Genomic DNA, 25,359 nt, shown 5'->3' with positions numbered 1-25,359 from the left:
CAGAAAGGGATATTGAAGAACATGATGCTTTAATCTATGATTTCTTGATGCTTCACATCTGGCTACATCGATGACACTTTGAAAATGGGTGCAAGCAGAATCGTATTGCGAAGTGATATCAATGTGAGCCTCCGTTAGTGAAGAGGCTGGTAGACACAAAATGCTGGAGGAACTCAGCGGGTGAGGCAGCATCTATGGAGAGAAGGAATGGGTGACGTTTCTGGTCGAGTCTGATGTCAGGGGCAGTGGGCGGCACAGAGATAGAATGTAGTCGGAGACAGTAAAGCCCCTGTCCCACTTAGGAGACCTGAACGGAAACCTCTGGAGACTTTGCGCCCCACCCAAGGTTTCCGTGCGGTTCCCGGAGGTTGCAGGTGGTTGCCGGAGGTTGCAGGTAGTGGAAGCAGGTAGGGAGACTGACAAAAAACCCCCGGGAACCGCACGGAAACCTTGGGTGGGGCACAAAGTCTCCAGAGGTTTCCGTTCAGGTTTCCTAAGTGGGACAGGGGCATAAGACTTGTGGGAAAACTGGGAAGAGGGAGGGGAGGGGATGGAGAGAGGGATGGGATGGGGATGGAGAGAGGGAAGGCAAGGGTTACTTGAAGTTAGGGAAGTCAATGTTCATACCGCTGAGGTGCAAGCTGCCAAAGGGAAACATGAGATGCTGTTCCTCCAATTTGCGCTGGGCCTCATTCTGACAAAGGAGGAGGTTCAGGACCTTTCTGTCCTCAACCCCCCTACTCTGGGCAAGAGACCCGGTCCATGTACCCGATCTTATACACTTTGTTATCTTATCCTATCTTTTGATCAATGCTCATACTGCCACTTTCATGCAATGTGCTTTAATTTTCTTAATGAGCCTAGTAATTGGCACTTCAAAGGCCTTTTGATAGTTCCTGAACACATCAAGTTCAATGCCTTGAGCACATCTACTCTTGCTTCATCAAACAGCACAGCCCAGCAACTTTGCAAATATGATGATTCACCATAGATCAGTCTGGAATGTATCGTCTTTATATTTAACTACTTTCCCAAGTGATGCATTCCGTTTCTGTTATATAATTGCTCCAACAAGCTCGGAATCAAGGTCCAGAGGACAAGGGTTTAAGGTGAGAGAGAAAAGATTTACTAGGAAACTGATAATACCGAGGGATAACTGATGGTTATATGGTCATAAGCTGAATACAGAGGTGCAGTCGACAACTTTGTTGAGTGGTGTGGGCTGAATCACCTGCAACTCAACACTGACAAGTCTTATGACCCCCGTCCCAATTAGGAAACCTGAACGGAAACCTCTGGAGACTTTGTGCCCCATCCAAGGTTTCCATGCGGTTCCCAGAGGTTGCAGGTAGTGGAAGCAGGTAGGGAGACTGACAAAAACCTCCGGGAACTTCCGGGAACCGTACGGAAACCTTGGGTGGCGCACAAAGTCTCCAGAGGTTTCCGTTCAGGTTTCCTAAGTGGGACAGGGGCATTAGGAGTTAATTGTGGACTTTAGGAGGAGAGGAACACCCCTGTCCCCTGTTTCCATCAATGGTGTGGATGTGCAGTTTACCAGGGAGTACAAATACCTGGGAGTGTACCTGGACAGTGAACTGGGCTGGTCCAGGAACGCTGAGGCCCTGTACAAGAAGGGACAGAGCCGGCTGTACTCTTTGAGAGAAGGCTCCGCTCCTTCAACATCTGCAGTAAGATGCTGCAGATGTTCTACCAATCGGTGGTAGCCAGTCCCATCTTCTTCGCTGCCGTGTGCCGGGGCAGCAGGGTGAAGGCTGCGGACACAAACAGGATCAACAAGCTCATCAGGAAAGCTGGCTCCATCCTGGGGGCAGAGTTGGAGTTGGATTCACCGGAGGTTGGTCTTGGAGGGGAGGATGCCCCTCAAACTGCAGAGCATCCTGGACAATACAGCCCACCCCCTCCATGACACACTGGTCAACCTGAGGAGAAAACGTCAGCACCAGACTGGTTCCACCAAGATGCAGCACAGAACGCCACAGGAGATCCTTCTTCCCTGCGACCATCAAACTGTACAACTCCTCCCCCTTCTGTCGTGGGGTAGACTGAGACTGACTCCCCCCTCCCCCACCCCCCTCTCCAATCTTTGCTCATCCCCAATCCTGGACTTCCCGCTCGTCACTCTAATTTCACCTTTTATGTATCTTGTGTTTTATGACTATTGGCAGAACAATTTACCTCCTGGGATATAAATAAAGTCCTGTTTTGTAATAGTGTAGATGGGACATGTTGGTCGGTGTGGGCAAGTTGAGCCAAAGGACCTGTTTCCACGCCGTAAGACTCTATGAGTCTCTATTCCATGCGTGCTCCTACCCAATTGTTGGACCTAGACTCGTAGAGTCCTTCAACACAGAAACGGGCCCATCAGCCCAATAGGAATAATTAGACCATTCGGCCCATCAAGTCTACATTCAATCATGGCAGATCCATCTCTCCCTCTCAACTGCACTCTCCTGCCTTCTCCCCGTAACCCCTGACTCCCGTACTAATCAAGAATATGTCAAACATTCTATTTTGGTTGAGCAGCAGATGAGGGTTGCTGCTTGCAACGACTTTATAGGCTTGTTTCCTACACTCTTCTGGGATCGGTACACTTTGTAATTGATAGCTGACATCCTGAATTAATTTTACTGAAGAACTTTTCCAACAATGACAGATGAAAGATCTGCTTTGAATTTAGGCCGTCTCGTTCTCTCATAGATCGTATCAATATTAATATTCCACGGCAGTGACATAACCCAGATGGCAGCAATTTAATTAGAGGCTTAGTTTTCCTAATGGGCTGCCTGAAAGTTGTTATCTCTGTGGTATTTGCAGAAGCCGTTATTGTCAATTTTGTGAACAGCATCAGGAGACATTGTTGTGATATCCAGTTGTTATCTCTTACAGGATGGCATTTTACAAATTAGGCTATCTTTATTTCTTCTCCAAATTATTTCCTGTATCTGATGTTAGTGCTGAGGGAGCTCATTTCCAAATTAACAGAAAGGTCTTTGTTCTTTTTTTTTATTACCATTTTTAAAGTCACATTTCATGTCAAACAATGTCAAACTTTCTTATTTTCAGATGCTTAATTTAGTTTTGAAAGGTGTCTCATTTATTCATGCAACATTGTGAATTGTTGATATAACTTTGCAAAAATAATTAGAGAACTGGATTGAAGATAGACACAAAATGAATGTATGAATGAATTAATGAATGTCTGTGTTTATTGGCCAAGTATGTACACATACAAGGAATTTGCCTTGGTGCTCACCTGAAACTGAAATGGCAATGTGCTTGAAACTGAAATGGCAATGGAAATGAAATGAAATGAAAATGAGATGAGTTGTTTGGCCTGCCCTGTGCTTGAAACTGAAATGGCAATGGAAATGAAATGAGTTGTTTGGCCTGCCTGAAACCATTCTTCAGCCCACAAGGCCCCTATTAGCCGAGAAACCAGTCCAATGGAGATGTGTAAGGGGGGGCGGGCTTTCTGGAGTGCTTCAATGGGTGTTGTCGGCCGAACGCACTATAGGAACTACACTCGCCACCCTGCAGGACCTATACATCAAAGGGTGCAGATCCAGAGCCAGCAACATTATGAGGGACCCCTACCACCCCAGCAACGGTCTGTTCCAGCTGCTACGGTCAGGCAAAGGCCTCTGCTGTCATGCTACTGTGAAAACAGAGAGAATGAGACAAAGTTTCTTCCTACAGGCCATTAGGCCTGTAAACTCTTATCTCACCAGGGAAAAAAAACAATACTTTTTTTACTCGTAGGTTTAGTCGTAGTAGATCGGCTTGTTAGTCGTAGGTAATCGAGGGTAGTCGAAGGTAGTCGAAGGTACTCGTACATAGTCTTCAACATAATCGAAGGAGGTCGTCTTCACTCTCCACTATTCGGTGCCCAATTTTCCCGAAGATAGACGAAGCTAGTCTTCAACATAGTCGAAGGAGGTCTTCAACATGTCATTTTTTCAATCTCTCCTAAACTCTCCTAAACTTGCCAATTAGATCACCCAAGTGGGACAGCCCCGTTAGATTTTCTGCTTCTGTGGAAGGGCTGTGATAATTAGAAGAAATGGTTTCTCTGCTTGTACACATTGGTGAATAAGCATTTTAATCTAACTACATTGGTCTCCTGCGATGGTATACACATGGTACAAAACTCCTCCAAATAAATCAGACAGCATGCATGTGGCATAACATGTATAATATTTTTATTAGACATGTCAAATGGTACCTTTGAAACACAGCAAGAGAGCCACAAATCCTTACAGAAACCAATGGGTTGAGATTTGCGATGTTAGTAGTGTTTCACTGTGCAATGAGGGAACATGACAGCACCTTCTGGAGACTTCGCGTAACCAATTATATGGTGAAAATCCAGATGTTGCTCACAGCAAGTTCTTGCTAACTTCACAGGCTGTGTTTGTTGCAGCCTTCTTCAACGTAAGCGGTGAGTCGATTATTCGGATGTGCCCGCGATGGGAGCCAGAGGTCGGAAGAGGCCGAGAGAACAAAGGGCAACTTGACAAATGTGGAGAGGATGTTTCCCCTAATCGGAGAGTCTAGGACCAGAGTTCATCGCCTCAGAATTAATGGATGTTCTTTCAGGAAGGAGATGAGAAGGGATTTCTTTATGTGTGGGAAGGGACTGCAGATGCTGGTTTAAACCGAAGATAGACACAAAATGCTGGAGTAACTCAGCGGGACAGGCAGCGTCTCTGGAGAGAAGGACTGGGTGACGTTTCAGGTCGAGACCCTTCTTCAGCGGGTGGACGAATCTGTGAATTTTATTGTGGAGGCCAGGTCATTGGATATTTTTAAGGCAGAGATTAATGGGTTCTTGATGAGTACTGGTGTCAGAGGTTATGGGGAGAAGGAACCCCAGGAGAATGGGGTTAGGAGGGAGAGGTAGATCAACCATGATTAAATGGTGAAGAAGACTTGATGGGCCGAATGGCCTAATTATTTTATTATTACTTATGAACATGACCTTATTGCATTGGGGGGGGGGCGTCGAGATCGAAGGGGGACAAGGGGGGGGGGATCTAATTTGATTTAATGAGAAATGACGTTCAAAGGCAGTGATTATTCCATAGTGTTTAAGAAGGAACTGCAGATGCTGGAAAATCGAAGGTACACAAAAATGCTGGAGAAACTCAGCGGGTGCAGCAGCATCTAGATGCTGCTGCACCCGCTGAGTTTCTCCAGCATTTTTGTGTACCTTTCATTCCATAGTGGCTGGCTATTCCTTAAATCACTTTTGCAGATAGAGACTTAATATCCTCATCATGCAGACTGAAGGGTTAATAACATTACACAAGTTATCTGGTTTTATAACGGCATTTGGATTTCAGTTCAATTTTCACAATCAGGCCACAGGGGTATAAAGATGAAGTCCTGTCACATAATATCATCTATCCGTGAAGTTTCAATGCATTTTTCATTTGTCAGAGGGCAGTTTCAACTCCATAGACAGACTATTGTGAGTCGATCAATAAGCAATTGAAATGTTTCGGTGTTCAAAGCCTTAAGTTGATTTCTGAACATTTCTGACTTTCTGCCATCGAAGCAAGGAGTTGAAATGTTAGTGATAAATGGAACAAAAGCCCCTGGCGAAGGTGCATCTCCAAGATAAAACGCCATGGCAACGCGTGTCTGAGCCCCTGTTCGTTACAGTTTACAGTTTAGTCTATGTACCACGTGTACCGAGGTATAGTGAAAAGCTTTTGTTGCGTGCGATCCAGTCAGCAGAAAGACGATACATGATTACAATCGAGCCATTTACAGTGTACAGATGCATGATTAGGGAATAATGCTTAGGGCAAGGTGAAGCCAGCAAAGTCCGATCAAGGGGAGTCCGAGGGTCACAATTGAGGTCGATCTTCTTCTTGTTGCGTATGGCGTGCACAGTCCAAAGTTGCAGGTCAACTTGTTCTATTTGATCTTGTTTGTGCATGTCTAGTTGATTGCATTAGTTGAAACAGGGTGGACCACGTGAAGGTTGCAATCTCCCACCCCATGAGGTAGATAGTAGTTCAGGACTGCTCCCTGGTTGTGGTAGGATGATTCAGTTACCTGAGAACAACTCAGCTACAGCTTCAGAACAACTGTTTTGAAGTTAATCACTATGATAATAATAATAATAATAATAATAATCTTATTTATATAGCACATTTTCAGTCAACTTGCATTGACCCCAAAGTGCTTCACATAATTACATTACATTTACACACAGGCAAAGGTGGGTGAAGTGTCTTGCCCCAAGGACACAACGACAGTATGTGGGTGAAGTGCCTTGCCCCAAGGACACTCCAAGCGGGATTCGAACCGGCTACCTTCCGGTCGCCAGCTGAACACTTAGCCCATTGTGCCATCTGTCGTCTCATAATTATACCTTATTAGCCAAGTATCGTTTTGCAACATACGAGGAATTTGATTTGCCAAACAGTCACACTAATAAAAAGCACCAAGACACACAAGCTACATTTTAACATAAACATCCACCACAGTGACTCCTCCACATTCCTCACTGTGATGGAAGGCGAAAAAAGTTCAATCTCTTCCCTTCTTTGTTCTCCTGTGGTTGGGGGCCTCGAGCCTTCCGTTGAAGGGGTGATGTTGGCTCCCGTTGCCGGCGGTCGGGCTCCGCATCGGGGCGATCAAGCTCCTGCATCAGAGAGATCTCCTAACCACTATGTGAGACTCACGCAGGTCACAGGGAGAACGTACAAACTCTGGACAGACAGCACCCGTAGTCATGATCGAACCTGGGTCTCTGGCGCTGTAAGGCAGTCGCTGTACCTCTGCGCCACCGTGCTGCCCTGTTCTGAATCAAAACTGCTTGGTTTCTTGGTCTTCCAAAATATTCCAAATGGAATTTCAACTGGAGGTGGTGGAGGGAGGGCTTAAGCCAGAAAGGGTTATTGGGAAGAAAGTGCTACTTTAAATTTAGTTGCATCTGGTTGGGTAACTATAGTTGGGTGGAGATTATTCCATGCTTTAATTGTGCGGGGGAAGAACGAATTGCTGTACACATCTGTCTTTGTAGCTGGGATCACAAATTGGATCGAATGCCCTCGTCTGCTCCTAATTGGTTTGGGTTTGGTGTAGGTCTTGTAGTCTATGTCGAGCTGACCATTTAACATTTTGTAAAAACAGGTCAAACGGTGAGCTTCACGTCTGTCTTGGAGAGGGTTCCACCCCAGAGAATTCAGAAGTTTGGTGACACTCGCTTCTCTCTCATAGGTGTTAGTAACAAATCGAGCTGCCTGTCTTTGGGCAGGTTTGATGAAAGAAATGTTTTTATTTGTGTATGGGTCCCATGCTGCAACTGCGTAGTCCAAATGAGGTCTAACGAGGGTGAAGTATAGTTTCTCCTTGACAGAAGTTGAACAATGATGAAAGTTGCGCCTCAGAAAGTTTAGGACGCCTGTTGCTTTCACCGTTCTATTTCTATATGATGCTTCTATTCATCAAGGAAATAACCTGTTCATCATTAGAAAATACCATTCAAAGTTTTCTTGGGAACTAAACAATTTAACTTAAATGATGAGGAAAAAAACCCAGCTTGACCGTGTATAAATCAGTAAACTTAAAGTGACTGTTCCATAAGATTAGGTTAAAGTGAAATAGTGTGGGATTAAAAAATCAGTTGGGTAGTTAATCAGTTTAAATACCGTTGATAATATGCACTGAAAGATAGATTCTGTACGGATGGCCAATAATCAAAGCTAACGAGCGTACTGAACTGAAAGAATCATTGCCCATAAATATGTTGGTGCGGAATAATTTTACTGGTGAATGTGTAGTGTCATTTTAGTTCAGTTTAATTTAGTTTAGAGATACAGCGCGGAAACATGCCCACCAAGTCCACGCCGACCAGCGATCATCGCATATTAACACTATCCCGCACAAGGGAACAATTTACATTTTATACCAAGCCAATTAGACTACATGCAAGTACGTCTTTGGAGTGTGGGAGGAAACCGAAGATCTCGGAGAAAACCCACGCAGGTCACTGGGTAGAACGTTCAAACTCCGTAGAGACAGCACCCGTAGTCAGGATCGAACCCGGGTCTCTGGCGCTGTAAGGCAGCAACCCACCCAGAGAATTGTGAATTTGTGGAATTTGCTGCCTCAGAAGGCAGTTGAGGCTGATTCACTGGATGCAATCAAAAGAGAGTTTCAGTAGATAAAGCTCATAGGGCTAGCGGAATTAAGGCATATGGGGAGAAGGCAGGAACGGGATACTGATTGTGGATGATCAGCCATGATCACATTGGATGGCAGTGCTGGCTCGAAGGGCTGAATGGCCTACTCCTGCACCTATTTTCAATGTTTCTATGTTTCTAACTCTGCCGGTGCGCCAACCTGCCGCCTCCTAATGGAATGACGTGGCTGGATAGCACACAAACCAATTGTATGATCACATTCCTGGTGTCTAGGCAATATTGCTTGGTTGTTGTTGTTTTAAGGTAATGATTCCTAACCACTATGTAAGACTTGCCCACCCAGCATTATACAACCAAACAGTTTTTAGTGCATAATCTATCAAATATAATATATTTTCTTGACGTGGCGATATATACTGAAATTTAGAGGAATTTTTACTCTGAGGCAGCACATTAAAATAATGCGACACGATTGCCAACTACTTTTATTTTTAGGCAGCCCTCATTTTTGTACTTAAGATTATACATCATTTTTATTCAATTGTATTTCATGGTAAGGTGATTGATCTTTGAAGCCGAGAATCGGTGAGCTTTTCACCGGGATCCACAGATATTGCCAGTTTCAATTATTATGGAATAATTTAAACACACATAAAATTCAAAAGAATGAGACCACAGATGCTGGTTTAAACCGAAGATAGACACAAAATGCTGGAATAACTCAGCGGGACAGGCGGCATCTCTGAAAAGAAGGAATGGGTGACGTTTTGGGTCAATACCCTTCCTCAGACTGATGTCAAGGGGTCACAGTCCAGGACAAGGGGTCACAGCTTAAGGATAAGTATGAGATGAGATAAGTATAAGGATGAGAGATAAGTTTTTTTTGACATCACAGCTATGGATGGAATGTAAAATTGTAATTATGGGGTCTAAATGTAGGCTGCAGATCACTTTCGTTTACCTTAGGGGTCCAAGGTAAATCACTCTTGACTGTAGTCCGAGACAGTAAAGACACAGAGAGTGGTGAATCTCTGGAACTCTCTGCCACTGGGGGTAGGGGCCAGAAGGGCTATATTTAGAGGGAGTTAATATGCAAGGGTTCACTTGAAGTTTGAGAGAAGTCAATGTTCAGTTGGACCAGCTGGGGTATTGTAAGGCGGTGCAGGCTCGAAGGGCCAATGGCCTACTCTTGCAAATTTCTATGATTCTATGTTTCTATGAGAGGGAGAAACATAGATAAGGACGTGTAAGATATGAAAACAGAACAAAGGGAATGTAAATCAAGGAAAATGTAGAATAGATCACTTGTTAGTTGGGAGAAGGTATCAACAAATGTAGTCGGAGACAGTAAAGACAGGTCGTACAACTGGGAAGGGGAAAGGGACGAGAGGGAAAGCAAGGGTTACTTGAAGTTTGAGTTGTCAATGTTCATACCGTTGGGGTGTAAGCTGCCCAAGCGAAATATGAGGTGCTGTTCCTCAAATTTTTAATTGTAAATATTTGATTAGTGTATAAATGTAAATAATTTGGTGTGCATATAGTACATATAGCTGCTAAATTTGTATAAGATAATTATAAGCAGTTGAATAAGGGTGGGAATTAATAAACTTCTTCCTGCTCCTTTTCGGAACATACGATTTCATTTATTTATAGATATTGTTTATGACACGTTATAAATATTCTTGTTTTGTTTTTTGTATGCTGTTTCACACTTGTTTTTTATTCTGTTCGAAATAAAGAATTAAAAAAAATAAAAATTTAAAAAATAATCTGCACTGGGCCTGACTCTGACAATAGGCCCAGGACAGGTGATGTACATCTGGTTGTAAGTGCTGCAAAAGCAAATGTTAAATTAATGACTCAAAATGTAAACTGACGTATACGTAAACGCAGTGAAAATGTACCTTCCCCATTAATTATTATTGAAACACCTATTAAGGGAAAAAAGGTGTATGATTTCTGTTTTGCTATGCCAAATTCTTCCCAGACATATTACCATAATTATGAAGTATGAAAATTAGAAGTAAGTGTATAACAGAAATAATTTAAAATATGAGCTAACGACAATTTACAGGTAATTTCACCATTTGCTGCAGCATATTACATTAAGGAGTATGAATATTATGGAATAATTTAAACACACAATAAATTGACAATATTTGCATGTAGATGAACTCTCATCGTTTGTTCTGTTTGGAATATAGTTTGAAATAAAATTGCCAATTGCTCTAAATATGAATCATACTTTGTTAAGGAAGGGATGTCCGAAAATCTGCGTCTGTACGCGTGGAACTATAATTATTTCTAATTTAAAAAATCATGTTCAGAAGTGATCAGAGCAGAATAAGGCCATTCAGCCCATCAAGTCCATTCCACCATTCAATCATGGCTGATCTATCCCTCTCAACCCATTATCCTGCCTTCTCCCCGTAACCCCTGACACCCATACTGATCGAGATTCTCTCAATCTCTGCCTAAAATATATCCATTGACTCGGACTCGAGTCAATGTTCCCAATGTTGGGGGAGTCCAGAACCAGGGGCCACAGATTAAGAATAAGGGGTAAGCCATTTAGAACGGAGACGAGGAAACACTTTTTCTCATGATAGTGGTGAGTCTGTGGAATTCTCTGCCTCAGAGGGCAGTGGAAGCCGGTTCTCTGGATGCTTTCAAGAGAGAGCAAGATAGGGCTCTTAAAGATAGTGGAGTCAGGGGATATGGGGAGAAGGCAGGAACGGGGTACTGATTGGGGATGATCAGCCATGATCACATTGAATGGCGGTGCTGGCTCGAAGGGCCAAATGGCCTATTCCTGCACCTATTGTCTATTGTCTATTGACTCCACAGCCGTCTGTGGCAATGAATTCCTCAGATTCACCAGATTCATTTTTTTCATTTGTTTTAAATTAAATAACGTATTAAAGCTGGAGCTTAGGTCAGGAGTAAATCTAGACACAAATTGCTGGAGAGGCTCTGCGGGACAGGCAGTATCTCTGGCGAGAAGGAATGGGTGATGTTTTGGGTGTGAAGATTGATTAGTATTTCAGAAAAGGATCATAATTTAGTTTAAGAGGTACATGCACACTAACCAGAGCTAGCATTCTGCAATATGTTTTATGAGCAATTAATGTGTAAATCCAGCAAGCACTTAAAAACCACAGGGAATCTCAGAGTGATCAACATGTGCGAAGCAAACAGCAGGGTGCTGTAAATTAACCAGAAGTTGTGGCGATTTCCAGTTCAAGGTTTCAAGGTGAATGTGTCAAGGTCAGCTTATTGTCACACGTACCAATTAAAGTACAGTGAAATTTGTTTTACAATACAGCCACGCATTATAAAAAAAAAGCAATGAGACACACAACTACATAAAAGTTAACTTAAACATCCACCACAGCGGATTCCCCACACTCCCCACCGTGATGGAAGGCAACAAAGCCCGATCTTCTTCCTCATGATGAAAGGTCAAGATTAGGGGTGGCGCGGTGGAGTTGCTGCCTTACAGCGCTTGCAGCACCAGAGACCCGGGTTCCATCCCGACTACGAGTGCTGTCTGTACCTTCTCTCCGTGACCTGCGGGGGTTTTCTCTGAGATCTTCAGTTTCTTCCCACACTCCAAAGACGTACAGGTTTGTATGTTAATTGGCTTGGTGTAAGTGCAAATTGTCCTTAGTGTGTGCAGGATAGTGTTAGTGTGCTGGGATGGCTGGTTGGCGTGAACTCGGAGGGCCGAAGGGCCTGTTTCTGTGCTGTATCTCTAAACTATTCATTTGTTGGCCAATTTGCACATTTAAATGGGGCAGGAGAATGGGGTTAGGAGGGAGAGATAGATCAGCCATATAATAACCATATAACCATATAACAATTACAGCACGGAAACAGGCCATCTCGACCCTTCTAGTCCGTGCCGAACACATAATCTCCCCTAGTCCCACATACCTGTGCTCAGACCATAACCCTCCATTCCCTTCCCATCCATATAACTATCCAATTTATTTTTAAATGATAAAAACGAACCTGCCTCCACCACCTTCACTGGAAGCTCATTCCACACAGCTACCACTACCATGATTGAATGGTGGAGTAGACTTGATGGGCCGAATGGCCTAATTCGACTCGTATTTTTTATGACTTAGGACCTTGGTACACGTGACAATAAACTCATTAGCAGAGGGGTCAGGAATAAAACCATTCACAGTCCAGTTCCAATGAGGTTATGAGGCTTGAAGTAAATATGGATAGCTCGCGGCAACAAGCTTTTCACTGTACCTCGGTACATGTGACAATAAACCAAGTTAAACTAGTTGATAGAAAAGGCCACGGTTGTGGGGTCTGACTGACCTCTGTAGCCTTTCACCACGATTGAATGCAGTCTGGTTTTCAAGCAGACAAACAGGACAGTGAGGATAAAAGGGTATACGAGGCTGAATGACCATACCGGGTTACACTTCCAAGAGGCACCAGCCTTTCCCACGATGGTGTCTGCTGGAGTTGCCCGTCCGTTAGTGTGTGGAGGTTTGGCCAACAATACATTGCTCCACTGTCAGATTGAGGCCAAACGTAAATTAGACGAACAGCATCTCATATTTCGCTTGGGCAGCTCACAGCCCAGCAGTATGAACATTGAAGATAGATACAAAATTCTTGAGTAAAGGGCCTGTCCCACTTTCCCGAGTCCTCTGCCGAGTTGAAAGGACCTTAAAAAATTTTAAAGACCTTAAATTTTTAATAAAAACACGGTTGGTATATCCTTTTTTGCGGAGTTTTGTGTTCCAATAGAGCGATTGATTTTCCTTTCTTCCTTTTTTTTTCTTTCCTTTCTAGGGTCTTATTTCTTTTCTTTGCTTCCTTCTCTAATTCCTTCCCTAAGGGGTTCTCTTCTCCCAACAATTTCCTGCACCTTCACGATTCTTGCTTACTTTCCTTACTTCTTTTATTTCTATCTTTTTTAAAGCTCAAAAAATGAAGTGGTACAACATAATGTAATAAGATATATGCGATGTATTAATGTGATTTACTGTACTGCTAATAAAAATAAAATTAAAAAAAAAAAAAAAAAAAAATCTAGATTTTTGTGATCTACGAACTCCTGCTTCCGACTATCTTTTTTCTCGTGGACTTTTTTGTCATGCTGGAAAAAACGGCCCGACTTACCTGATGCCCCGAGTACCTACGGCTGGCATAACGAGCCGCTACGAAATGTCTCTGGACTCTTACAGCCTCCTAAGGACTCGCTACAGAGTCTCACGGACTCACTACGGACATTCTCCGGGTTTGAATCAAGGAGAAAACTCGGGAGAATTCATGAGCAACTTGGAAAAGTGAGACAGGCCCTTAACTCAGCGGGACAGGCAGCATCTCTGGAGAGAAGGAATGGGTGACGTTTCGGGTCGAGATTCTTCTTCAATCCGAAAAAGGGTCTCAACCCAAAGCATCACCCATTCTTCCTCTCCAGAGATGCTGCCTGTCCCGCTGAGTTACTCCAGCATTTTGCGTCTATCTTCGGTTTAAACCAGCGTCTGCAGTTCCTAGCTACACGGTATGAATATTGATTCAAGTAGTGTCAAAAACCCTTACATCCCCTCCCTCTCTGTCCCTCCCCCACCCTGGTCATCGTATTAGTTTTACTGTCGTTCTGTTAAGATTCTGTGTCTGTATAACTTGTTGTTACCTATCCCACAGCCAACAATAGTCTATTGCATACCCCGCATTTTTTTATCATCATTACTTTTTGCAAATCTTCCATTCAATTTCTCCTAAGTACCATCGAGATATCTCCCATTCACCTTTCCCCTGATCTCGATCGCTGTCTCGATCCAAAACGTCACTCATTCCTTTTCTCCAGCGGCGCTGCCTGACCCAAGTTCAAGTTCAAGAGAGTTTATTGTCATATGTCCCAGATAGGACAATGAAATTCTTGCTTTGCTTCAGCACAACAGAATATTGAAGGCATAAATAAATACAGAACAGATCAGTGTGTCCATACACCATTGAATATATATATTCACACATAAATAAGCATATAAAGTGCAATATTATATTAAAGTTCAGATGGGAGACCCCTTCCACCCCTGCAACGGACTGTTCCAGCTGCTACGGTCAGGCAAACGCCTCCGTTGCCATGCGGTGAGAACGGAGAGGTTGAGAAGGAGTTTCTTCCCAGAGGCAATTCGGACTGTAAACGCCTATCTCACCAGGGACCAACTCTACAGAACGTTTTTCCTTCCATTATTTATTATGTAAAAGAATATGTGTGTTATGATTGTGTTTATAATTTGTTTGGTTGTTTTGTTGTTTGTCTTTTGCACAAAAGTCCGCGAGCATTGCCACTTTCATTTCACTGCACATCTCGTATGTGTGTGTGACAAATAAACTCGACTTGACTTGACGAGATTTTTGTTTGAGTTGAGTTTAATAGTCTGATGGCTGTGGGGAAGGTGCTATTCCTGAACCTGGATGTTGCAGATTTCAGGCTGCTGTACCTTCTACCTGAAGGCAGCGGAGAGATGAGTGTGTGGCCAGGATGGTGTGGGTTACTCCAGCTTTATGTGTCAGCCTTCGATTCTAACCAGCATCTGCTGTTGCCCCCGACCTTCAGTATATTTCAAAGCATGTCACTAAATGTTAAACCTCACATAAAAAGTCAGAATTTCAACCAGTCATTTGTGTTACCCTCAAAATAAATGTAATGGCAAAAATTAGTAAATTAATCATTTATGTTTCTGTAAAGACTATAAGATATTGTGGGGGGCCACACGTTTCCACGCTGTACCTCTAAAACTAAAAAATAAAATATCATATAAAATTCATGTACAACCTTTGGCTGAATTTCAATTGGGTTATCAATCACTGGGAGTGTACATTATTGTACAAGGCCTGTGATTTACTGGTTGAGGAAGAAGGCACAACTCTAAGTCATCTATTATTCTTCTTTCAGGGAAAACACATTTCATGGAAAATGGTTGCGCGCAAATCATATCGTACTACATGCTGTCAGATTTGCTTATTAATGCAGGCGAAAGAAGAATGTGTCAATTGGAATCTGCTTTTCCTCAGTGCAACTGGTTTTCAGACGATGGTTTTGTTGACTTTGTACACTCATCACTGTCTATAATGCAAATCCTGTCAGCATCAAAGGCAAACTTCTCCTTTCCAATCCTCACTTGTCTGCAGTTACAACTTAGAGAGAATTTTTTTTTTGTGTTTTTTTTTGTTCTAGCTCTTGTGCTCCAAAATAAAAACTGATGCTTCACTGTCCCGTTGCCTAATTCGCTGTTTGTCATGTCGTGGACTTCTGTCATCAGAGAGGCACTGTTGCTCAGTTCTAGTAGAGTGTGAACAGGCAGAGAAAAATACGTGCCCAGCAGATAAATGTGAACAGAAAACGTTGCCGAGCTGTTCAGTTGTCTCCGCAATCAATGTAAAACATGGCACAAGTAAAAAGGAACGAGAATATCAAAATTCGAAGTCATGTACCGGATTTTGAAACAAAAGTTTCTCGGGTAAGGAATACTGATTATATCGGTTGAAAACAAGTGTTTTATTGTCATGTGTCCCAGATAGAACAATGAAATTCTTACTTGCAGCAGCACAACAGAATATGTAAACATAGTACACTGTGATCAATATAACACATGAGAAAACAAAGTTCAGTGTGTGATTAGATAACATACTCACATACTCTCAGTACGGGATACTGAGTTGGATGATCAGCCATGATCATATTGAATGGCGGTGCAGGCTCGAAGGGCCAAATGGCCTACTCCTGCACCTAATTTCTATGTTTCTATTTTTCTATATACTGTGGGCTGCTGTGTTTTGTGCTTGTGTTTTTTTTGTATGACTGTAAGGGAAAAATAATATTATTGTCTCTTCATTGAAGACAATGACAATAAATTAAATCAAATCAATCAAATCAAATCAAGTCAATCAAATCAATAAATGAATTAAATCAAATACACATCCACACATATACATACCTGTATATATATACACACACACACACACATACAAACACGCGCGCACGCACGCACACACAAACACACACATGTGTATATATATATATATATATAAAAATCTACACACACATGTACACATGAAAAATAAACAAACAATAATAGTGCAAAAACACCAAACCAATGCCCCAAGTCTACGTAGTTAGGAGCTTATTTGGAGGTTGTAGTGCTTAATAGCCTGATGGCTGGTGGGAAGAGGCTGTTCCTGAACCTGGACGTTACAGTTTTCAGGTTCCTGTATCTTCCTCACGATTGCAGGAGTGAAATGCGTGTGTGTTTGTGCGTGCATCTCATTCCAAAGACATGCAGGTGTTGCATTTAGCTCCCCCTCCCATTCCCACTCTGACCTTTCTGTCCTGGGCCTCCTCCACTGTCAGAGTGAGACCCAGCACAAATTGGAGGAACGGCACCTCATATTTCGCTTGGGCAGCTTACACCCCAGCGGTGTGAACATTGACTTCTCCAACTTCAAATAGCCCTTGCTTTCCCTCTCTCTCCATCCCCTCCCCCTTCCCAGTTCTCCCACCAGCCTTACTGCCACCGCCTACACTCTATCTCTGTCCCGCCCACTCCCCTGCCATCAGACTGAAGAGGGTCTCTGAACAAAATCATGAGAGACCCCTTCCACCCCTGCAACGGGCTGTTCCAGCTGCTACGGTCAGGCCAACGCCTCCGTTGCCATGCGGTGAGAACGGAGAGGTTGAGAAGGAGTTTCTTCCCAGAGGCAATTCGGACTGTAAACGCCTATCTCACCAGGGACTAACTCTACAGAACGTTTTTCCTTCCATTATTTTTCCTTCCATTATTTATTATGTAAAAGAATATGTGTGTTATGATTGTGTTTATAATTTGTTTGGTTGTTTTGTTGTTTGTCTTTTGCACAAAAGTCCGCGAGCATTGCCACTTTCATTTCACTGCACATCTCGTATGTGTATGTGACAAATAAACTTGACTTGACCTGAAACGTCGCCCATTCCTTCTCTACAAAATGCTGGAGTAACTCAGCGGGACAGGCTTCCTGTCCCGCTGAGTTACTCCAGCATTTTGTGTCTGCCTTCAGGTTTGTATGTTAATTTCCTACTGCACACTGTCAGCGAGCATGTAGGATGTGAAGATTGGGACAACATAGAACTGATGTACAGGTGATCGATGGTCGGTGTAGACGCTGCGGTCCGAATGGCCTGCTTCACTTCACACTTTATCCCGAAACTAAACTAAAGCTTATTTCTTAATATTACCAGTCTACAATTCCACAAGAGGATGGATGTCCTCCCCTTGCAGAATGTTTCGAAAATACTGATGTATCAATTTCAAATCTTTAATTCTCCGCCATGTATGAGGTGGCGTGGGCTGGAGCTGATTTGATGGATGTAAACCAGACCAACTACCAGCCTGCGAAGATCTCTCTCTCCCTAATGAGCCGTCAAGGATGGGGTTGCAGACTTCTATCGTAACTTCCCGATTATGCTTGCAGGTTTTGTCACTTGCGCAGGGGTTAGTTAAGGAGCTTTCACACCCACCCACATTCGCATTCCTTTCAGACGTATTTGATAGAAAAGAACTGTAGGATAGAAATAAGTAATTTTAAGGCAATTGACGATAATGGTTTCAGGTCTGCTAAGCTGCAGCAAGGGTGGTACAGTGGTGCAGCGGTAGAGTTGCTGCCTTACAGCGCCAGAGACCCGGGTTCAATCCAGACTACGGGTGCTGCCTGTACGGAGTTTGTACGTTCTCCCTAAGACTCTGTCTATTTTCTCCGGGTGCTCCTACATCCCAAAGATGTGCAGGGTTGTAGTTTAACTGGCATCTGTCAATTGTCCTTAATATGTAGGATAAAACGAGTGTTTGGGTGATCGCTAATCAGTGCAGACTCGGTGGGCCATAGTGCCCGTATCCACTCTGTATCTCTAAACTAAACTAAACTAAACTAAACTAAACCTTCTTCTTCTTCTTCTTGCATTTGAGGCAGCAGAGGTTATGTAACGGCCTCCAGGCACTGTAGCCAGTTCAATATGTTGTTGTAGAGGGCCATGAGGTCTACCCCTCCACCATGGGACGGTGGACAGCGCAGTCGAAAATGACGCGCTGCGCTGTTTGCTGGTCTGCTCCACACACTAAGTCGAGACTTACTTAACAAGCCAGATCTGCCTAATATTCTTCAAACACCTGGCTGAGTGCAATGACAATGGGTCAGAGATGAAATGAAAGGAACAGCACCTCATATTTCACTAGGGCAGCTTACACCCTAGTGGTAGGAGTCTTGATTTCTCCAAGTTCCAGTAACCCTTGCTTTCCCTCCATCCCCCACCAGAGTTCTCCAACTAGTTTCACTGCCCTGTGTTTAAGAGGGAACTGCAGATGCTGGAGAATCGAAGGTTACACAAAAAAGCTGGAGAAACTCAGCGGGTGCAGCAGCATCTATGGAGCGAAGGAAATAGGCAACGTTTCGGGCCGAAACCCGAAGGAAATAGGCAACGTTTCGGGCTGAAACCCGAAGGGTTTTGGCCTGAAACGTTGCCTATTTCCTTCGCTCCATAGATGCTGCTGCACCCGCTGAGTTTCTCCAGCTTTTTTGTGTAACCTTAGTTTCACTGCCCTCCTGATTCATTTCACTATTTACACACCTCGTTGTCAACATCGCAATGAAACATTCTACAATTCCTCGATCATCGTCTGCTTTGATCTGACCTTTTCACATCTCGCATGCTCTTTGTACCCTTCCATATCTCCAGCTTCTCTCCCCCCCTGAAGAAGGGTCTCGATCGAAGATGGACACAAAATGTTGGAGAAACCCAGCGGGACAGGCAGCATCTCCGGAGGAAAAGGATGGGTGACGTGTGGGGTCAGACTGAAGAAAGGTCCCGACCCGAAACGCCACCCAACCCTTCACTCAAGAGTTGCTGCCTGTCCCCCTGAGCCACTCCAGCATTTTGTGCTTATCTTAGGAGAGAGAAAGCCATCGGTATAGTGATTAATGCTCAAGAGTCGCTGTATAAAACAGAATATTCACTGGAGTTTAGAAGGGTGAGGGGGGATCTTATAAAAACATATACAATTATAAAAGGACTTGACAAGCTAGATGCAGGAAAAATGTTCCCAATGTGGGGCGAGTCCAGAACCAGGGGCCACACAGTCTTAGATCAAAGGGGAGGTCATTGAAGACTGAGGTGAGAAAAAAAAAACGTTTTCACCCAGAGAGTTGTGAATTTATGGAATTCCCTGCCACAGAGGGCAGTGGAGGCCAAGTCACTGGATGGATTTAAGAGAGAGTTAGATAGAGCTCTAGGGGCTAGTGGAGTCAAGGGATATGGGGAGAAGGCAGGCACGGGTTATTGATAGGGGACGATCAGCCATGATCACAATGGATGGTGGTGCCGGCTCGAAGGGCCGAATGGCCTCCTCCTGCACCTATTGTCTATGTTTCTATGATTCTATGTAAAAGAAAACCCACCATATATGCTTCAACAGTCTACCATTTTAACAAGACAATTGTTAATGAAGTTTGGCTTAAGGAAAGTTCCACAACACAATGTGAAATATGTTGCAAACATCAAACGCAGTTGCAATGGCAATAACTTTAATGTATTACTTATGAATAAATATCAGGAAAGAAAAGGCATGCAAATAATTTTACAAACACTGCTTCAGAAGATAAGAATGCATAATTTATATTGACGATTCGATGGGAACTAATTTCTGCTGAAAGAGGTGAACGTAATAAATCTCTGTTTTTCTTCAGAGAATCCAATTAGCATTGTAGCTGAATAGTGACTGGCATTGCAGAGGAGTGCATAGATAATGAATATTGGTAGGGGCTGGCTCCACCAAGCAGGAACTTTAATTGGAGAACCAGAGTTTGAAAGCAAATTGCATTTTACTTCCTACACCTGAATCTTTAAGAGGAAAAGATGAGCACAATGTTGAACACAGAAGAATAGTTCAAATAACACAGGGAGCACATAGCAATTACTACTCTGTGTTGGAAGGAACTGCAGATGCTGGATTAAACCAAAGGTAGCCAGAAAATGCTGGAGGAACCCGGCAAGACAAGCAGCATCTCTGGAGAGAAATTCCTCCTGACTGAAGAAGGGTCTCCACCCGAATCAACACCCATTCCTTCTCTCCAGAGAGGCTGCCTGTCCCGCAATGACTAATTTTCTTCCAAGGGAACCCATTAATACATTTAACAATAACTGAGACCATCCTGAGTTTTAGTTTAGTTTGGAGGCACAGTACGGAAACAGGCCCTTCGGCCCACCGGCTCCGTGCCGACCAGCGATCCCCGCACACTGGCACTAGCCTACACACGCCAGGGATAATTTATACTTATACCAAGCCAGTTAACCTACAAACCTGTACGTCTTTGTGGAGTGTGGGTAGAACCGGAAGATCTCAGAGAAAACCCACGCAGGTCACGGGGAGAGTGTACAAACTCTGTAGTCAGGATCGAACTCGGGTCTCCGGCACTGCAAGGCGGCAAATTTACCGCTGCGCCACCACTCATGTTGTAATGAGCTGTAATGTGTTAAATGAGGTGGGGAATGTATTATAGATGTCCAGCTTTTGGTATTAAGATAGCTGTGCGGGCGGTTTCCAAAGCCCGACAGGCAGCTGCTCGTGGAATGGGTGGAACTCTGCCTGTTCATCTACGACTTCTATCATGCATGCATTAAGGCTGGCACGGTGGCGCAGTGGTGGAGTTGGTGCCTTACAGCGCCAGAAACCCGTGTTCGATCCTGACAACGGGTGCTGTCTGTACGGAGTTTGCACGTTTTCTCCATGACCTGCGTGGGTTTTCTCCGGGATCTCTGGTTACCTCCCACACATGAAAGATGTACAGGTTTATAGGTTAATTAACTTGGTAGAATTATAAATTGGCCCCAGTGTGTGTAGATAATGTTAATGTGCAGGGATTGCTAGATGGCATGGACTTGGTGGGCCGAAGGGCCTGTTTCCGCGCTGTATCGCTGTAAACTAAACTAATAACAACTAACAATGTATGTGCATGGTTCATACCAAAAAGTTAAATATAGAGCTCTTTGCTTGGTTGAATGATGTGTCTTCAACCTTGACATTAGACTTTAGATTTTCCAGCGTGGGAACTGGCCCTTCAGCCCACCGGGTCCATTGTGACCAGCGATCACACTAGCTCTATCCTACACATAAGCAACAATCTGCAGAAGTCAATTGTATTCTTGTTTGACTCCGAAGGCAAGGTGCAGCACGGTGGCGCAGCAGTAGAGTTGCTGCTTAACAGCGCCAGGGTCCCGGGTTCAATCCTCACTCCAGGCGCTGTCTGTATGGAGTTTGCACGTTCTCCCTGTGACCACGTGGGTTTTCTCCGGGTGCTCCGGTTTCTTCCCACACCCCAAAAGACGTACAGGTTTGTAGGCTAATTGGCTTTGGTGTCAATGTAAATTGTCCCAAATGTGAAAGATGGCACTAGTTCATAGGGCGTGGAATCGGTGGGTCGAAGGGCCGGGCAGGTTTCCATGCTGTATCTCTAAAGTAAGGGAGATTGGAGCCCTTACTTATAGTATCACTGGAAATGTGTGCAACCTGCAAATTGTCAGGTAACAGTGTCACGGGCTTCTCCTCCATTCATGGTCCACAAGGCCATATCAACTGGTATGTGTGAAATGTCACTGAAATATGTGAAATATCACTTGCTCCTGTCTTATCCCCACAATAAAAACTTTTCAGATCCCGCAAAGATCAACCGGATAAAGTAGATGAATGGTGTGCAAATTTAACTCATGTCTCTCTTGCTACTTTGGATCATGGAAGCTATGTGTACCTGTGTGGGACCAATGTAGAAACAAGAAACTGAAGACTTTAATTTAGTTTAGAGATACAGTGCGGAAACAGGCCCTTCGGCACACCGGGTCCATGCCGACCAGCGATCCCCGCACATTAACACTATCCTACACCCACTAGGGACAATTTTTACATTTACACCAAGCCAATTAACCTACAAACCTGTACGTCTTTGGAGTGTGGGAGGAAACTGAAGATCTCGGTTTCTGGCTAATACACAAAAGGACACAAGGTGCTGGAGTCTCTCAACAGACCAGGCAGTTTCTCTGGAGAACGTGGATGGGTGACGTTTCGGGTCCCGACCAAAAAAATCGCCCAGCGATCCCTGTGCGCTAACACACGCCAGGCCCAACTTGCAATTTTTACCGAAGCCAATTAGCCTGGAAGCCGGCACGCCTTTGGAGTGCAGGAGTAAACTGGAGCTCCTTGAGTAAAACACACGCAGGTCACGGGTTCAAACTCCGTACAAACAAACGCCCGTAGTCGGGAGCGTACCCGGGTTTCTGACGCTGCAAGCCACCGTGCTGACCTTTGTGTCCTTTTGTGTATCTGTGTGGGACGTGACACTCTGGGGGATATTGCCGAAGGTGCACCTTCTAGTTACGTTCAAGGACAGAGATCAAACCAGCTTCCATTTTTGAAAGGCAAGAGTTTAATGGTATTTACCTTCTGGTGCGATTGTTCCATTTGATCTGCTGCTGCTGTAACAATATCCATCATCAGTAACTGCAAATGTTGCCGACCACATTCAGCACCTTTGGGGAAATCAGTGTTCTGACTGAGCATTTATTCATCAGTTTCAATCAGGTCTGATGAAAGTCCTACTCTATCACTCTAAATACCATCAGAAAACAAAGCAGCTGATGAAGACCTCGAGGGACTTTGTTTCACATTAAAGATGGAACTCTGTTCTCCTGCTTCTCTCTGAACTTATCATAACATTCTCCAGTTCATGTCCGTTTGAACATTAATTTGTCAGATAACCAATATATCTTCGGGCCATAAACATTGGTTAGGAGCAGTGACAGATGTGGTAATTGTCAGGCTATTTGAGTGCGAGTGGCCTGTCTGTGCTGTTAACTCATTGTAGATATTCTAGGTGCTGTGATTATGTCAAAATATAGGATGAATTTAGAAACATAGAAACATAGAAAATAGGTGCAGTAGGCCATTCGGCCCCTCGAGCCTGCACCGCCATTCAATATGATCATGGCTGATCATCCAATCAGTATCATGTACCTGCCTTCTCTCCATACCCCCTGATCCCTTTAGCTACAAGGGCTAATTTGACAGTGCAATGAAGACTTGAGTTGACAAGACAGATGCTGTTTATTATATATACCAGTGCAATCTTCAGGGTGTCAGTGGTTATGAGGAGAAGGCAGGAGAATGGGGTTAGGAAGGAAATATAGACCAGCCATGATTGAATGGCACAGTAGACTTGATCGGCCGAAAGGCCTAATTCTGCCTCTATCACTTATGACCTTATGACCTTATAATTCTCTGTTTTCTCTTTGAAAATCAGTGTTACATTTGTTCCTTTCTCATCCAAATAATCTCATTAAAAGGCAACGGATTGTGGAAAAAAAAGTATTCTATTGTCTCACGACACCTCTTAAACACTTCGTAAAAAAAACATTGTTGCTTTTAGTTTCATTCATTTCTCTTGTACTGCTATATTATAGTACAGATACAGCGCGGAAACGGACCCTTCTCCCCATCGAGTTCACACTGACCAGCGATCCCCGCACACTAACACTACCTACACACACTAGGGACAAATTACACTTATACCAAGCCGATAAACCTAGGGACCTGCACATCTTCAGAGTGTGGGAGGAAACCGAAGATCTCAGAACTGAAGATCTCAAAACCACAATATGCTGTTCTGCTTTGATCAATCTACTTCAGGGTTACTGCCAGGATAGTTACTTTTGTCCAGCAAACATTTAAAAGTCCTTGGTACTGAATTGAGGGACGGCATGTGGTAGAGTTGCTGCCTTGCAGCGCCAGGGACCCGGGTTCGATCCTGACTACGGGTACTGTCTATACAGTTTGCACATTCTCCCTGTGACCTGCATGGGTTTTTTCCGAGACCTTCAGTTTCCTCCCACACTCCAAAGACATACAGGTTTGTAGTTGGAACTACTTAGTGTAAATGAAAATTGTCCATATTCCGCCTGGTTAGTGTACAGGCGTCCGGTGGCGTGGACATTGAATGGGCCCAAGGGCCTGTTTCCTTGCTGTCTCCTCACTTCCTTAAACCTCGAGCTGTCTCCTGCCTAACCTCCCCCGCCTTCGGCTCCTCCTCCTCACAAAATGCTGGAGGAACTCAGCGGGGCAGCCAGCATCTCTGGAGAGAAGGAATGGATGATGTTTTGGGTCGAGACCTTTCGTCAGACTAGTCTGACCCGAAAGGTCACCAATTCTGAAGAAGGGTCTCGACCCGAAACGTTTGTCTACCTTTGATCTCCAGCATCTGCCTGTCCTTTCTGAGTTACTCAAGGTTTGTGTGTCTTGTCTTCAGTTTAAATGCATCAAATTGCACATGGTGTCTATAGTGACAGTGTGTGGGGACCGTTCTATCAACACTGAAGGACGGAAGGCAGAAGATGTTATTTTCAACGCCACATCCATCAATAGCTGTTCTGATGTATCACTATTCTAAACAGGATTTCTGCCAGGATAGTTAAATTTGACCAGCAACATTGGAAGTCTCTGGTACAAATATCTACTCTCAATTGACCAATCAGCATCTCTGCAGAGATACAATGGATGCGTTGTCGGGTCGAATTGTCAACTGTAATTGTAATTGAAAAGGTCACCATTCTGAAGAAGGGTCGCGACCCGAAAACGTCAAAAAACGTTTCTCGACCAGAGATGCTGCCTTCAGTTTGAGTTACTCCAATAAATAGCAATTTTGGTTTAAAATACAGCATCAACTGCACCTGTTGTCCTATTGACAAACATTCACACATTCTAGCCTACACTGAAGGATGGAAGGGTGTTTCATGTTACTTGGCAGGGGGGAAGCCACATCCATCAACAGTCTTATGCCTGTGGGAAAAGCTTCTTCAGGATTTGATGCTCAGGTAGTTAAATTTGACCAGCAAACATTTGAGAAGTCATCTGGTACTGGGTATCTACTCTCCAATTGATGATCAATATGGCTCTGTTGCAGAATCTCTACTTGCAGCGTTGTCAGGTAAATTAACTTGTGCATCATTAAACCATAAGGTCGTACCCACTGATAAATGATCAGGATGGAATCATTCACCTCATTAGTTCTCCTTGGTTTAGCTGTGGCTCATCTCATTACTCGGCTTGGATGGCAACAGGACAAACAGACC

This window comes from Leucoraja erinacea, chromosome 31, assembly GCF_028641065.1.
Source record: "Leucoraja erinacea ecotype New England chromosome 31, Leri_hhj_1, whole genome shotgun sequence".
In the NCBI taxonomy this organism is placed as follows: domain Eukaryota; kingdom Metazoa; phylum Chordata; class Chondrichthyes; order Rajiformes; family Rajidae; genus Leucoraja; species Leucoraja erinaceus.
The sequence above is the reverse complement of the archived record's forward strand: the minus strand, read 5'-3'. Positions refer to the sequence as shown.